At 38.6% G+C, this 16981-nt stretch overlaps 1 long non-coding RNA gene across 1 annotated transcript in view; it reads right to left on the reverse strand.

Moving 5' to 3' along the window:
- LOC107651271 (uncharacterized) overlaps positions 1–16981 on the reverse strand; it is a 112492-nt gene that overhangs the window by 69065 nt on the left and 26446 nt on the right. The gene's annotated exons all lie outside the window — the stretch shown is intronic.

Below are 16981 nucleotides of genomic sequence, written 5' to 3' on the forward strand. Positions count from 1 at the left end.
TTATAATAGATTATAGTAATAGCTTTTCAGGTAATCCAATGCCTCTTAAATGATCTCTCCTTTATATATTTTCCTTATCAGTTGGGTTCTTATAAAAGAACAAATTTTCTTCTATTTCTTGATCTCTTGATTTTGTTTTTAATATTTCTTCTTATCTCACAGTGTCACTCAGTTCTGTTTGGCTCATTCTAATTTTCAAGAAAATTTGGGTAAAGTTTTTCACTGCTTGTGCTTAGCTACTGAATTCTCTTTCCAGGTCTCTTCTCTATAGTTTACATTTATTTTTCAAGTTTCTTCTATTATTTTCATTTCTTTTATAATATTTTTAACTCTTAAGAAAAGTTCATTATTTTCTCTGGAAATTCAAATTGATCTTGTGGGAAAGATAGATTAGATAGATGATAGACATTTTAAGGTTTGCTTATAGATGTTTTGGAATTATTCTCCTCTTCTGGGTTTGTGCCTTAAGCATCCCTGATTTCATGATAATTCTTTATTCTCTTTATTTACTCATTTATCAATTTACCTATCTATTTATTTACTCATTTTTTCCCCCAGTGATCTGTTCTGACTAAACAGCTAAGAGTTGCTGGTATAGCCAAGGGCTTAATTTTATGATCCTGTCTTGCACTTCTGGTCTGAGCACAGAACTGAATCTATGATTATTAACTCTGTGTGGGTCTATAATTCTGGCATGGCTCAGAATACTGGGCTTTGTAAGTCTTTAATCCCATGTGGAAGAATTGCCCCTTGTCCCCACTCCACATTCAGATCTACTCTGGACCTTCCCATTCAAAGATCTAGGCACAAAGATTCCCTGTTTCTGGAGCTCAGTCTGACATTAGACTGAGGCTTAGCTCAGAGCTCTGGATACTGAATCAAGATATGCTTGCCTACTACCCATGTTGCACATTTTCTGCCTTGACTATTTACTTTTAGGTCAAATTTGTAATCTTGGGCTAGACATATGACCCACTGTGGTTTCTCCTTTGATTTCCCAATCACTACTCAGTTCATTGTTTTTTTGTTGGAGTATGGGAAGTTGGGCTGCACTGTTTCTTCCTATTCCATTATCTTGGTTCAATCTTAGGAATCTCTTTTCAAAGGTAGATTTGTCTTAAACATCTATACTATAATGAAGGGGATTATATGTTCCCTCCCTGATTACTAATCCAATTAGAAATAATCTGAGGATTATTATGGGGAACTCCTGGTGGATAGAACTCTTTCCACCTATACATCAACACATTTGTAATTTATATCCTTAGAGAGTTGCCTGGGAACATTGAGAAGGAAAATAATTTGCCTACGACCGCACAACTTGTACGTACCAGAGGCAAGATTTGAACCCAGGTCCTCTTGACTTCAAGGCTAACCCTTTAGCCATGATATAGAAAAACTGGTTGATTTTGGAAAGGGCTGGCTGAGGTTTGGGAAAGAATTTTGTAGAGATTTCATTCAATAGGGCCAAACTAGACTGTTCATTCTCTTTAGGAATGGAATAGTAGTTTGGAATTGTATCAAGAAAAGGGAGCAATTGCAAATGATTGGCAGGACTTGGAATCTCATGAGCCTACTGGGTCAAGGTTCCAAGCAGCTAAGGAGGGGTTTTTTTAAGTGCCATACTCTGGAGGAGCAGGAGAAGGAGTAAAGTGTGTGTCTAAAAAGATCCTGATCATCCATCAACAACTGGCCTTTAAGGATTTCAGCTGGGGTGAGAGAGTATAACTAGTCAGCCTGCTGGGCAGCCTGACTGGAGAAAGACCTCTACCCTGCTGGGAGCATCTGTGAACATCAATTGAAACTCTTGTGTGCGAGACTGTGTTACCTTGTTGGACTTACTGTTAAGAAGCTTAGTTACTTAGATTTAAAATGGGTATTAGAGGGTTTAATATCTGGGATAAGTGTTAACAGTTACCTTTTCCTTCCTTCTATTCCCAAACCCTTCATCCCTTTTCCTTTTAATAAAATAAATATTTTTATATGTTTCCCTTTGTATTACTATCTTTCTCTTCACCCAATTAATGTTTTGTAATTATTAAAACAGTTTGGCAGAGCTAGCTAGGTTTCAAAAATCATTAAAATTAGGTTTTATTTATGTAAGTTAGAGTGTCTATAGAGAAGTCAGTCAAGTTGGGGGTGGAACATTCCATTCCCACTCAAAGCAGTGGTACAGCCCAAGGATGGGAGCCAGCAGAATTCTAAGACTCTGGGCAGGCTAGTGGAGCCATTTAAACTTTAATGGGCCGTTGCCACATGCTATAGGTTTTGTAATTATTAAAACAGAATATACATTTTCTAGTTTTACCTTTCTACTTTATCAGCTTTTGTTCTTATTTTGTCTTTGACCTGGAATGTCACCTTAACCATCCTCAGAGACCAGACAGTAGGAATAGAGAGATAAGGGATAAGGGAAAATGCAAATTATCTCTAAAAGGGAGAGAGGAAAATTTAGCCATGAACCCTGGGAAAAGATTCTAGATTGAGAAGGACTGCAGAGAAGGGGTTTGGGAGTTAAATTGTCTCTTCACTGGTTTTTCTTGTCCTTGAACTAGAAGGGAGAACAGCCTCTCCATCAGCTACTGTAACCTAACCAGTTTGTGGAGAAACTTGAGAGGTTCTTGTGCCTTGGAAGATATGTAGGAGGTGATCTGGTCTTCCCTGCAGTGTTGTGCCAATTTGGCTGAGGTAATCCAAAGATTTTAACATCTGGGACTTTGGGGTTTTTACCTTATAAGCAAACCCCAGGCTTGGGGAAGGACTCAGTCCACCTGTGAGCCTATTCTCAATAGTCTTTTAGTGACAATTTAAGGGTTAACTGATTAACAATTTGGGATAATTCGTCTAGGTAGTTAGTCAGATGCATTTGGGTTATAGATCAGCTGGTAGGAAGTTTTGGAAGATCAGAAGGGTTCTCTCAAGACACAAATGTCACCTTTTCCATGAAGCCAACTCTACCTGAAAGTGCTCCTCCATCCTATATCCTAGTTCTTTATATTGTTTTGATGCACTTGGCATGCATAATCTCTCCCTTAATGCAGACTACCCCCCCCTCTCCATGCCTTAGTAGGTAGTCTTCATGAATTGCTGTAGAACAAAAAGTTCCCCATTTGGTGGTTAACCCTTTGGTGATGTTTCCACACACACACACACACACACACTTATGTAGGTGGGTACTTGGACAACAGATACCCCATCTGTCACTGAGGCAATATGCAAAACCTTTCTAGCTTGCAACAACCCACCAATGCTTATGCCCATTGGAAGAGCAAAGGTCCCCTCTATACCATGTTGGAGCATGGAAGGAGCATTTTAGTGGCAGTTTATGCTCTAGCCATATTCTAATTTGGATTATAGCTAGCTTGTGATTAACACAAGTTTGAATAATGTGAAATTCAATTGAGTGTAAATTATGAAAGGATGCCACATCACCTTTAACGTAAGCCAAAATTCAATTAATATGGCATGTGTGAGCTAGTTGAGGGTTTTGACATGCCAATGCATCCTCAGTCTGCATTTGCCTATCATTGTGTGTGGATGTGATGTATTGCAGCTGTGTACCGTATCACCAACAGTTGTGTTGTTTTTTTTAAAGACCCATTAACAAAATGGACAAAAGGAAGACTACTTCAGATGGGAACACTGCCAGCACAAAAGAAAAAAAGAAGATGCTTATTACTACATTAGAACAAAAATTGTATGTAATTGAGTGACATGAACATAATCATAGTCACTCTAAAATAGGATGAGATGTCAGAATACCTGAATCTATTATGGAATATTATATAAGATGAAGGCAAAATAAAAGAAAAAATGCAAAGTTGCTTGAGGTTTTTTGTGTGTGTGTGGTTTGCAAACAACTACAAGGAAGAGAAGTGTTACAATGAGAGAAATGGAGCGCCTTTTAGACACATGAATTGAAGACTGCAATCAAAAAAGCATTCCTTTTAGCAGAGTAACCATTCAGACAAAAGCTTCAGGTTTATGTAAGGCAGTGAAAGAAAACTTTTCCTGCCAATGTCCGTTGGCTGGAATACTTTAAAACTAGAGTTCAATTGCATAATGTCAAAATTATCAAGGAGGTGGCCAGTGCAGATGGAGATGCAGCCAGTGCAGATGAGGAGGTGGTAGCTAAACGTCCTGATGTTTTGAAGAAAATAATCAGAGAAGGTAAATGCACTGGATAGAAAATTTGGTCTACAAAAATCAGAACATAAGATAAACATGAAAGACCAATTAAAAAGGATTCAAACTGTTTACTTCTCATATGAGAAAATGTTATCTGTAATCCTTAAGAATATCATTCCTTAAGTGGTTTGAAAGAACCTCTAGAAACAGAAACCTTAAGGTCAAGTTAAATATAATGGAATAAGCCAAAAAATTGGGTAGAGCCAGGTAAAATGATCAACAAATGTTTTGATGTAGGTAAAAAGGCTTATCCTGTGGTGGGGTTTAGGGGGGAGAGATGCCTTATAGAATTTGCATTTCGAAAAAAGAAAAAAACACTCAACCTGGATTTAAAGTGTCTAGGATTTGCCTAATCCCCTTACTGGAAGGTAATGTAGAGAGGTAAAACCAATGATTGCTTATCAGTCTTGAAATTCTCATACTCCGGGACTATCTTCAGTGATCACTTTCATTTCTCTGGTGATCAAATAAGAAAGCATGGATAATTAAAGCTGCTTTTGAAGAGCGATTTTCAAGTTATTTTAGCTCAGCTATTTGTTAGGATTAAAATTCTCTGGAGATTGTATTTTAATTTATAAATTATCAAGTAATAAAAAAGCAGGCCAGAGAAAGAGAGCACCGCCCTGACTGTTCCCTTAGCAGCCTCCTTCAAGAAATATTGCAAAGACACACAAGGTCTTGATTGCTTGTGCGAGAATGGGAGCATTCAAATGTGTTGGTATGTGTAGAAAGCCCTCTGTACCTGCTAGTATTACATGTATAAAGATTTGAAGGAAGAATAAGACAGTTCAGTCTATACTGCCAAAATATTTCAATTAACAATAACATCAGTTTATTCTATCATTAAAAATGTTTTTAACTTTTAAAATTATGCTTTCTAGAATTACTCTATTATTTTATAATAAAGTTGATTTGGAAATTCATTTTTCTTATCCTTTGCTATCCTATACAAATAAAATTTTAAAAAATATATTGCACACACATTAGACTTGTTGCAATGGGAATTAATGCAAGGGAATAAGAGTGACAGGCATGTCCCTTTAGCCATGAGACACAGAACCCTAGAGAATCTTTTCTGAGCTGACAGGGTGAAGGTTCTGAGGCTGTTACACAGAGAGGGACCCTATCTCTCTCTCCTGGACTCCATTGGATTTTGGGCAGGCAGATCTGCTATCAAGAGAAAGCAGAAGTCTTCCCACTTCCTTTAGCTGGACTGAAGAGAATATAGAGGAAGACCTCAGCCATACTCTGAACCTTAACAACCTCCTTTCAGGACTTGTTTATGTAAGATTTCTGGGTCTTTGGTGGACTGGCCTTTAGAATAGTAGACAGATAGGTTTGTTAATTATTAGTTACAATATTAAGGTTTTAAAAGATAAGGTCTCCTCCCTCATTCTCCTCCACAAAACCCTTTCCTCAACCTCCAATAAAATATTACTATTTAAATGTTATCCCCTATGTGTTTTCCCTATGTATCCTACAAAAATCCTGTCATAACAGTTTTGGCAGAGCTAGGTAGGTTTATAAAAAATTAAGTTTATTTATGTAATTTAAACTGTTTATTGAAAATTCAGTTAGTGAGACTGGAACATTCCATTCTAACTCACAGCAGTGGTACAGCCCTAGGGAGGGAGTCAATGGAATTCTAAGACATTGGGCAGGCTAGGGGAGCCATTTTAAAATAACCACATGCTCTTGGTGGCCATATTGGGCAGCCATTTTGAAATTTTTTTTTTCTCAGTTTTAAACCTTTTGTGATTGTTTATTAATACCTTGTTCAAAGTGGATTTTAATAGCACAACCACTTTATTATTGTTGAATGTAAACATGTCAGAAGACATGTTAGGTACAATTTTGTTGATATGGGAGTAAATTCTGTACATTCCCTATATTATTTTTTGTTATGTTTCCAAATGTATGTCTAATGTTAGTGGAGTATGACTGAATGAAACCAGTCATGGTTATTAAGGTTAAGAATATTGTTGCTCATTTCCCCCTATGTCTTGTATGTTGTTATGTCCCATATAGATCTCCTGTGACATTCTTTATTGTGGGCAAACGGATTAAGGTTATGGCCACCTGGTTTACAAGGGATTCTGAGTTAAAATTGATGGTGGTGCATATGAAATACCAACTGAACCAGATGGAGCAATATATAAGATATAATAACATCATAAATATGGAACATGGTTGTGGGAATAATACAAACACTGAGGACATGAAACAACTAAGCAGGTTACAACAAGAAACTACAGGGAAGGCTACCCTCTGTCCACTTGGGGATCTACTGTGGTTTCCAAAAATGAGATACATAAGGTTAAGACCCAAAATGATTTTCCCCTGAAGACCTAAAATCTATTAAAAAATGAACCCCAACCTTCACTGACAAACTAAACCAAGTCATAAAAGAAATGAGATGGGCAATTGACCTTTTTGACCCAGACTACAATGATTTCACTCTTTTGATGAAAGAGGTCCTAACAAAAAGGGAATGTAACACATTTATTGAGGAAGCAAGTTCAGATCCTCTATTAGTATCATGGCCAGAGAATTGTAATGTGGATATGAGTGATAATCAAGTTTATGAGGAATTAATAGAAGCAAGGGAGGCAATTCTTGAAGTTATAAGCAGGTACACCAAAAGACCTAATGCCTGGTCCAAATTTGAGGCAATAAAACAAAAAGCCACAGAAGCACCTGCAGTATTCCTCGAGAAAATAACTGAGGCTGCAGAAACACTTCTTGTTATGGATGCTCTGGAGGAAAGGACCATCGCTCATATCAAACAGATTTTTGTAAAAAATGCAGTTCCCAAAATTAGACAGTTTCTTAAGAGCAATTACCCAGACTGGGAAGAGCTAGATCTGGATGGCCTTAAGCACAAGGCTACATATTTAACAAGTGGCATGGAAAAAAAAAGAATGAGGGAAAAGATTCTATAGTGGAGAATTTAAAAAGGAAACTTAGGGAAGTAGAGAATAAGGCTAAGAAAAGTGAAATAAAGGAGCAAAAGCAGTAGTTGCTTTAAGATCGATGCAGTCAAGAAATAACACCTATAGATCTAATGAGAGAAGATCAGGTCCCAGAAGATGTTTCTTATGTGATAGAATTGGTCATTTTTGTAGAGACTGCAGATTTAGGAATCAATTTAGGAAACAAATTAATAGAAATAGTGGAAACAATAGACAATATAATAATAATTATCAAAATAGAAATTTAAATCAGTGCCAAAATGCCTATTGTCAGGACAACAAGTGCCTAGATCTTAACACAATGTAATGGGAATTAATGTAAGGGAGTAAGAGTAACAGGCATGTCCATGTGGCCATGAGACACAGAACCCCAGAGAATCTTTTCTGAGCTGACAGAGAGAAGGTTCTGAAACTATTACACAGAGAGGGAGTTAACCCCAGCTGATGTTGGAGTTAACAGGCAAACCTTATCTCTCTCTCTTGGACTCCATTGGACTTTGGACAGGCAGATCTGTTATCAAGAGAAAGCAGAAGTCTTCCCACTTCCTTTAGCTGGACTGAAGAGAATATAGAGAAGACCTCAGCTATACTCTTGAATTTCAACAACCTCCTTTCAGGACTTGTTTATGTAAGATTTCTGGGTCTTTGGTGGACTGGCCTTTAGAATAGTATTGTAGTCATATGGGTTTGTTAATTATTAGTTACAATATTAACCAACCCAAATATGCATCTAAGACTAAGTTCAAAACTTGAGGAGCCTGGCCTCCAAATAAAGAAACAGGGCTTTTTGACTCATCTTTTTCACTTTTGGCACCCTAACCCTTGTAAGAGATTAATGCTACAGAAAACCTGGAAAAGCAGATGCAATGAATGGAAGCTTGAAGATCTGTCCATCAAGGAAAATTCCAGAGAAGAATGTGGCCTAGAGAAGAATGTGGCCTAGAGAAGGCAGTGGAACAAGGAGACCCAAACTGTTTCTTACTCTTTTTCCTGGGACTTTGGGAGAAAGAGCTAAAGAATATTTCTCTGCCTTTCTGGTTATTGGTTTCCCCCTGACAGATTTGGAGCTTGGCTCTGTAGACCTTTGAAAGCTGTTTAATAATATCCCTCTTAAAGACTATACAACTTTTCTTATTCATCTTGAGATTTATAATAGGTTAGGGAAATCCTAAACTCTCTCTCTCCTATCCAAATTCCCTTTATCCCCTCCTTCCTTTAAAATAAATCCCTGTTTCTGGTATTTTAGAGAGTGAGTTATCTGTTAAAATTTCAGTCAACTTACCCATTCTGAATCCCAGTTTGATTCCAACTGAAAAAGACGGCAAAAGTTGGTGGGGGATAGGAGGGAAAGAATTCTGTCTTCCCATTACCTTATTTCTCAATGTGTTTGCCCAGCACCTCCAGTTACCATAAACAACCCAGTAAAGAAACCACCTAATACAATTTGGCACTGGGGAAAAGATCTTACCCTCTCCCTAAACAGTGAAGGCTAAATAGAAAAAAAAAAAAAGATGTTTCTACAAGTAGTCTGTGGAATGGTGGTACTTTCAGTCTTTTCCAGGTTTTCTGTAGCATTAATCTCTTACACCCTGGAACCTCAGGGAAAATTACTTAAAATTAGGTTTTAGCCAATAGATCTTCTTCCTCAAGATGGGGAGAATACAAAGCTACCCAATGGATAATGTAAATCAGGAAGAAGACAGCTATTCCTACTCCCTAAAAGAAATGATTAACAAACACAAAATCTGCACGCATGCACCAATGGAAAACATGATAAACAAAAATAATGACAACTCTCCCAGGAGCTGATTACTTCAAAAATCAATATATGGTGTAGTTTGCAAGACTGTTGAATAGGTATTTAACATTTCACCTTGGCCCTTAATTGCCCCAGCAATCCCCACCATGTCCATGTTTCTGGCAAGAACTTGAGCTCATACTCTTATTGGTGATTGTCTCCTCCAAAGAAACATGGTGATAATCAAATTCAGGTACAACCTGAATCTACTGTGGACTCAGATTCTCTGGACAACTAGAATCTATGAGAGGGCAGATAAAGTTGGAAATTTCCATTCACAGGTTATTATTTGGTTGCCCACAACTAAACAGAGAAACTCAAAGCAAAAGCAGCAGTTATTGTTCTGAAATAGAGTCAGGCTCACTAGGGCAGGACATGTGCTTTAATCCTAAATGCTCACAGTAGCCATAGAGCTGAAGAATCAGGAAGGAGACCTGTCCCCTACTAGGCCTCATAGGAGAGGTGTTTGCCATGCAGAAGATTTGAAGAAAAAAACAGAAAGCAGCCAACCCATTTTAAAGATTAACTGAGTGAACAACTCCTCCTGATTTGGTGGTCAATCTTATCTGATGTAGATTACTGGGCTGAGGGACCAAGGAATCACCCAAGGTTGGCCTCTTTCATCCCAAACAAGTCCTTAATATTTGAGCATATTTCCCCTGTTTAAGGGATTTTCTTAATCTCTCCCTCAGTCTAATTTAAGAGGGGAGAGATCAGGGTTTCAGACAGGTTCAGTGAATAGTGAGCCAGAGCCGAAGATTCCCTTACCAAAGGACCAGGACACTGAAGAGAGGAAGTAGGAACTGCTTTCTGGCAGGAAAGTGATGAAATGGGTTGGCAAGTGTGCAGTTAAAGGGAGCAGCTGCCCAGGCAGGTTTTTTCTTTACCTCTAGGATCTCTAGAGAGCAGGAGGTCTGGCTCTCAGGCAAGGGGCTACTGGCAGTTGGCTGGTGACAGTTGGCTGTCTCTTGTTTTAGGGAGGTAGTTAGAGAATATTTTACAGATAGAGTAGATTAGGCCTTGTGTGCCAGGCAGAAGAACCTGTCCTCAGAAGACAGAGGTATTATTATTAGGAAATTTTAGGTAGTTATTAGGAATTATTTATTACTAAGACTTGGTTTAGGTAGATTTATAAGGTATAAGATTAATAATCTCTCTTTCTCTTTTCTATCTTTCCATCTGTACTTCTTTCTAAATTAAACAAAGCTTTTATTAAACTGCTCTCCTCACTTTGTCAAACTCCTACATTTAACCCTTACACCCCTGAAATGGTCAAGCAATACCTTCACATGGCTTCTTGGTAAAGCTCCTCTATCTAGACTCCTGCCTCCACATGTGCTCCATGGAGTGCAAGCAAGACCTCCTTCTCTTTCACTAAAGGACATTTAAGTACAAAATTAAGCCAGGAAAGTTGTTTTAAGAGAACAAATTTCCAGCAGTGCCTCCTCTAAAAAGAGACTTGTATTTAACTTCATGGGAGAAAAGGGGACAAATTTATGTAAACTCTTGAAAAGCTTTTCAAAAAAATATTTTTTAAAAGGCAGGAATGCCTGGGCCCTTTCCAAAGATACAAACAAGGGGGGAAGCAAAGTGCAGGTGTTAACACTTGGCCAAATAAATTTGGAGAAGTTACCTGGAACTGTAGAAGGAGAAAAACAGTGAGAAATGTTATAGCCAGTTAAAGGAGAAAGTAATGAGGGAGTTCAGATTGTGATTCGAGAAGAAGAGGAGAAGAATTAAAAAGTACCCAGGGATGCAACAAGTAAAAAAGCCAACACCCATCAGATAAATTAGGGAGGAGAGAGTTCTTGAAGCACCCTACAGTTGAAGAGACAACTTGTCAAGGACAATATAGTAAGCAGAGTGAAGATAAGGATATGGTGCCTTAATACCTTTTACCATAATACCTTTTACCATAAGAAGGCTCAGTGGGGCTGGGAGAGACTTCATTTGTCTCTGTTATATCTAATAAAAAAAATGTGGAAGTAACCAGAAATGACTTATAAAACCTAATCAAAATGAGATTGCTTGAATATAAGATCAAATGAGGTCTGTTTAGATGGCCACGGTACCAGACTGAAACAAACTTGTTAGAAGCAAGCCACTAAGGCAGATGAGATTTATAAAGTAGGAAAAAGTCTTGGAAATGATGTTCCTTTTCTTTTCTGATCCTGCTATGGCAGTAGATGAAAGCAATTTTTCCAAAGCTGGGAAAGTTGGCAACAGAATAGGGAAAATGAACAAATTCCTGTTAGAATAGGGAGAGATTCATAATATAAGAGGAATGATTAAAGGAAGAGAAGTCCTGTCACCCCTTTTAAGATGTCAGAGAATGATGGGACATGTTCAAGAACAGTTGAGAGAAGGAGTAAAGCTAGAGGTTTTTGAAGAGCAAAGTAGACATTCATAGTTGTCAAGGGACCCAGAATAATAACCTTCTTGTAAATGAGGAAATTTAGTAATAATGAACATCAAAGAATGCTGGAAAGTTGATATTGAATTGGGAAATCATTTTTTCTTTGCTCCCTCCCCCCAAAAAGGTTTGATTTTAAAGCTCAAATAGTCTCTTCTCCCTTGAGCTATGAAATGGGTTGGATCCTCCTGTCTTTTGTTTAGATCTTTTATAAGATGAAGACCTGCTCCTTATTTTTCTATAAACAAGAACATTCTAGCTGCCATGGTGGTCCAGCCACATGGAGGGGAGAAGAGGGAGTTGAGATGAGGTATCTGAGGCAACTTCCTTTGTACCCGTTTCCCAATCAGAGCTGGCCCAGGGAAGGGATTGATGTCAGAGGGATAAATATTAGCTTGCATGACAGGAAGTTGCACTCTCTCTTTGCTTAACCTAGCTGCTTAGTTGCTCTAGTTTATGCCTCTCCCTCTGGGGCCACATTTTACATCTCACTTGAGTTCTGTGGTGTCTGTTCAAACCATGTAGGGAGGGAGTCCACTAGCTAGATTTTCTTAAGCAGTCTTTTAATAAATTATTATTTGATTTTCTTTTTAAAATGCAGCTTCTCCAGAGAACTTTGTTACAGAATAAATTAATGAATTAGGAGCAGTCAAGGGGATGAGGGAAGAAAAAGACCCATCAAGAATAATAGCACTGTTGATTGTTTGCAAAGGATAATTCAATAGTCATTTATTGTATTTACTATGTGGAAAACACTGGAATGGGCCAAGTACTCACATATTTTAAAGTGTAAAAGAAGAGGAGAAGATAACAGAGGGTTTGAGAGATAGGAATGGAACAATAAAGTTTGAAATGGAAGACAACCTGTGAATAATGCAAGCGTTCATTATAGATTCATTTCCAGGTTTCATTGAGATTGAGAGAAAAAACAAGGTGTAGATAGGCTGGTGGTGTGTTCCAATTCAAGGATGAAATAGCTAATGATTTAACAGTGAGTACCAGAACTTGAGGCAAATGGTACAAATCTGATTGCTAAAGGCAGGAACAACTTTTTGGTTTGATGATTTCACAGCAGAACTCACCAAACTTTTTAGAAATAAAGAAAAATGAATTTTTATTAAATATTTTGGGCTTGACATTAATCTACATTTCTCAGTATATGTCACATCCTCTCCCCCTCCATTCCAAGAGCCATCACTTATGACAATAGTAGAAAATGAAGAGGAGGAGCAGTAATCCAAGATATCAGAAATGTCGTGTTCCCCACTTCTTCAAAAAAGCTGAAGTAAGGTGCTTTTTCATATCTCCTTCTTCAAGGCCCAGCTTGGTAATTTCTTTGCATTCTGTATTTTTTGTGTTATTTTCTTTCCATTTGTATTATAATCCTTGTGTATATTTTTTTCATGGTCTTGTTACTCATGAGGCTTTTGAATAATATCCAGATAAAACTTTCTTTTCTGTTTTTCATGCTAGGCACAGGGAATCCAATGGAGGGAACCAGCATCATGAAACAAATAACATTTAACAGTGCATACTTTGTAGAAGGAGAATGGGATGGTTCTAGTTAACCAGGACAGTAACATCACTCAACTAATTAGACCTGTTTTCAGGAATCTTGTAGCAGAGGCTGGCAAGAAGAACAGAAGATCTGATCATCACTAGGTGTAGCAGCAGGCCATAAAGGATTGGAAAATGAACACATGTCAAATACACGAGGGAGGTGGAAAGATGATGGTGTCAAAATACAGAGCTATTGAGCAGACAGATGTGTAGAAAGGCAACATGTGATATAGTGAACAGAGTGCTGGAACTGCAGTCAGTAAGATCTGGGCTCAAATCCTCCCTCTGAGGCTTACCAGCTGTGTGACCATTGTCAGACAACTAACTCTCTTAAGTTCTATTGACTAAGTTGTACTCGGCTTGATAGAGGGAGCGTCTATGCCCATGAAATCACAGCTCCTTGATACATTGAGTTGCTACCTACATCCCTTATTTGCAAGTTGGGGGGAACTAAAGATAGAATATTACAAACACGTTCCGACTTGGTGAACAGGGGATTTTGCTGAACTGCTCTTTTTTTTTTTTTTTGCACTGATCACTACAAGAGATTATCCACTGGATGAAGGAGGGGGAAAAGGTAATGCAAAAAAGAAACTATGCCAATAAAAATAACTTTTAAGTGTGCCCTACAAAAGCTGTTGAACTAGATGAGTTTTTTAAAGTTAAGATGTAACCAGTGTCCTGTGATACTTTGTGACTGCAAATCATGGAATATATCTCCATATCAAAAGAATCAGAATTGTAAGTGATCAAAAAGATAGTTGAGACTTGTCCCATTGGTTTTAAGTAGACCACAGCATGTTACCAATGATGACTTGGACACAAAGTGGTAGAGAAAGACACTCAAGGTTGTGTAGGCTGGAAAAAGAATTAGGTTGATCATGAAGCAAGACACAAATAAAGACCATGTGTTATACTGGGATCCAAGAATCCAATTTAATCCAACAAGCATTTATTAAGAATCTACTATATATGAAGCACTAGAAATATTAAAAGAACCACAGAAAAGCCTCCAGTATATTGGGTAGATCCTCCATGGGAGACAGATGGCAGGGCACGGACAAGGATGCACAGGATCAGAAGATGTGCTTTGGTTGCTTCTTACAAAGGAAGAAGGACTTCCCTTGACAAATCATTGATGTAATTCAGTATCAGTCCATGGTTATTAGAGAATTTTAAAAGGGAGAAGAAACACAAACCTATTAATGTGACCCCCTTGCCATGAGTATGGTCTTTAGACTCATAAAAACATAAAAATATATGACAAAATATGAGTGAATTATAGAGTAAAAATGAAAAAAAAACTATATTGTGCTTTGAAAAGTAATTTACATATTAATAGGCGGACACCCCCATCCTTCCCTCTCTCTCCATTTCCCCAACCTTTACCCCAAATCTGTCTCTCTTTTGGGGCTTCTAACATTCCCCCTTCATACACTGGCAGATTGTGGTTCCCCTAAGGGGAGTGCTGCTACAACTACTCTCAGAGTTCTAGGGAAAGCTCTAATGGATGGCTTACTCTCCTAACACAATAGTTCCTGAGCCTCCACCAGTATGCTTTCCATTAACAAGTCAGCCAGCTGACACAATTAACTCTTAACAAAAAGCATTTACTCAAAAAACAGAGCAAGAAATACTCATTATACAACACACTGCCAATAAACCTAGTGAATACTCTTGTGCCAAAAGGACTCAACATACCAGGATAATGAGGTACCCATATATGTAGGGAATGCATGTGGCCAGAGCAACTCACAACTCTGGGACTATGGGCCTCAGTATATCTATCCTGTCTGTCTGTCCTAGAGACTGTCCTTACAAAGCTCACTGGTGGATGTGGTGTCTGGGTTGGACCCATATCTGCCCTGAGCAAGGTGGCTACATTGCTCGCCCAAACTGCTCTGCTGCTGGCCTAAGCTGCTGCTCTGCTGGGCCTCTTCTCAGTAAGGGCAGAAAGGGCAGAGACTCTTCCTTATCCTGGGATGTGCAGAAGCTTCTCCAGTTCTGCTCCCTTGTCTGGGCTCTACAGGGTTTGTTTCCCAAATAGCAGGTGATAGAACAGAGAAGAATTGCCTCTCTTTTGCCAACCAACTCTTCCATGCAGCAGGTATGCAGAGAGGTATTGCCTCTCTTTCATAGAGCTGTGAAATCTTTTCTTAAATCAGTCCTTCCTGGTTCAGGACTAGGCTCTCAGTAAAAAGCCTCACTCTAGCTTATGGCAATTAACCAGTGCATTACCAAAACTTTATCTCTACCAGCTAAGCCATAACTAGGCAATGTACATTTGGCCAATAATCACAAAACAGTTCTGGGTTCAGGGTTTCCCAGTTATTAATTATAAAATTCTTTGGCTGGCCATATGCAAGGGAACATCTGGGAAACAAGACATCCAGGCAGACTTTGTCCTAGGTCAGTGCATTGTCTTTTGGGGCTGCTTTCTTAGTATTTTTCTTTCCCCTGTCAGAGCCTGATGAAAGAGGCAGACTCTTACATGTGTGTTATTACCTCCTCACAAAAGGCCCCAGGAGGTAAGCAGGACAGGTATACACTCTTTACAGATGAGGAGTCTTAGAGACGTTAAGTGAATGGCCCAAAGTTGCATAGTAAGTGGCCCAACCAGGACCAACTCATGGGTGTTAAAGGGGCCAAGTCAACTGCTTTTCCCAGTTAGAATTCAGGTGATATGTAGGTTGATCCTCTTGCCCTGACACCTGATGCAGGTTGACAACACTGAGTAGTAGAAAAAGGGCCACAAGTATTGGATTCGGTTAATGGGCATCTGTTATCTGAGCGCTAGCCTGGCTAAGTGTGGAGAAGTTTTTCACCTATTTTTCTGCAGAATGAACATTTTTGGACTTTTAGTTGCAGCAATACTTGAAGACTATGGTAGCAGGGAGAGCTATGGCTCTAGAGACAGAAGGCTTGAGTTTGAATCTCATCTCTAATGCTTGCTACTTATATGCCCTTGGGTGAGTTATTTAACTGCCCTGAGATTGTCTCTTCATGTGTAAAATGAGAAGAAGTTAGACATAAGAATCTTGTAAGTCCCTGTCCCTTTCCCATTCTAGATCTATGATTCTAAAGAAAGAGCCCACTGGAAAAGGTGAAACAGAAGACCACCAAATTGTATAGACACATCACAAGACAAAATCAGAAACACTTAAGGCTGGGCCAATGAGAATTCTTATAATATACTTTAAAAGGGAGGAAGTACAAAAATAAATTAAGAAATTAGAAAGAAGGAAGTAGGAAACAAAGAAATTTTAAAACTATCATTCAAAATTGGACTAAGTTGCAGCATGGTATCCTAGAGAAGCAGGTTGGACTTCTCTTAAAATAACCTGGATCCAAATCCTGATTTTTTGATTTGTGACCATAGGTAAATCACTTCCCCTTTCTGGTCCTCAGTTTCTTCATTTTTAATTATGGGTGGGGGTGTGTGTAATGGGATGGGGAAGGGTGGCAATGTGCTAAATTACCTCTAGAATGCCCCCTCCCAGCTCTAGAATTGAATGTTCTGATTACCAAGCAGTTTCTGGAACCCATATTTTTTTTACATCCACCCATAGAACATATTCCAACAACAACAACAAAAAGATGCTCAAGGCAAACAAAGCAGCTTTGGCATCTGCTACTTGATGGTGAATCATTTTATAGTGTCAAGGTTTGTTTTTTTCCTTCTACTTCAATAAGAATGTAGGTGACAATAGCTGGGGTGCAAGGTGGAGTGGGGCAGGGTGGGGAGAGGGATTAAATGTCCAATTCTGCCCATGCCAAAAGTCTGGTGGGGAAGGGGTGATCTGATGAAGTAAAAAGTCAAGGCAAGAAGTCAAGAAAGAACAGGACAATATTCTACAAAGAAATACCAAAGGGCTCTGTACTTTATAAATTACAAAAGATATAGACTCCTCCAGCTCAATGTAAGGAAAAGCTTCCTAACAATGAGAACTGTCCAAAAGAGGAATGGGACACCTCCAGAAGGAGTGTTTCATTCTCATCAGAAGTCATCAGACCAAGGTGAGACAATTGCCTTCCAGGATATTGAAGCAG

Source organism: Monodelphis domestica, chromosome 2, assembly GCF_027887165.1.
Source record: "Monodelphis domestica isolate mMonDom1 chromosome 2, mMonDom1.pri, whole genome shotgun sequence".
NCBI classification, from domain to species: Eukaryota; Metazoa; Chordata; class Mammalia; order Didelphimorphia; family Didelphidae; genus Monodelphis; species Monodelphis domestica.